Genomic DNA, 665 nt, shown 5'->3' with positions numbered 1-665 from the left:
TTGACTAATTCTTTGTTCTGGTCAGAAAGAACCTGCAAGAAGACCCCAGAACTCCAGAACCCAGTAACATTTCCATCTCAAACATTTACCATTTCTACATATTGAGGAATTTCACTCTTCTAATTATGTAAAAATATATAAAATTGTTGCAGAGAATGCTTACCCTATTGTGTTATACCAAACCTTAGAAATAAATCTTATCTAACTGTATTTGGGGACCAGTTTTCTAGCCTACATCTACTTCCTGGTTTCTAGTGGCCACTATTTTCTCCCCTACCTCTACAAAACTTTCTGTTTTTGTCTTCTAGAAATCAGTGAAAATATGAGATATTAGTCTTTCCACGCCTGGCTTATTTTATTTGACATAAATATCCCAATTTCATCCATGTTGTTGCAAATGACAGAATTCTATTGTTTTATTTCATTGTGATATTGATTTGCATCTTCTTAGTGGTTAATAACATTAAGCAATTTTTCATATACTGTACTTGTTGGCTATTTGTATGTCTTTGTTTATTTTTGTTTGAAGAGAATAAAAATAGTAACAAAACATTAGAAAGATATAGAATTTCATTAAACAAGATAATAGTTTGAAAAATGTCTATTCAAAGTCAGGTGTGGTGATGCACCCTCTAATTCCAGCACTGGAGTAGGAGGATTGCTAT

This window comes from Octodon degus, unplaced genomic scaffold (genome assembly GCF_000260255.1).
Source record: "Octodon degus isolate 3935 unplaced genomic scaffold, OctDeg1.0 scaffold00145, whole genome shotgun sequence".
NCBI classification, from domain to species: Eukaryota; Metazoa; Chordata; class Mammalia; order Rodentia; family Octodontidae; genus Octodon; species Octodon degus.
The sequence above is the reverse complement of the archived record's forward strand: the minus strand, read 5'-3'. Positions refer to the sequence as shown.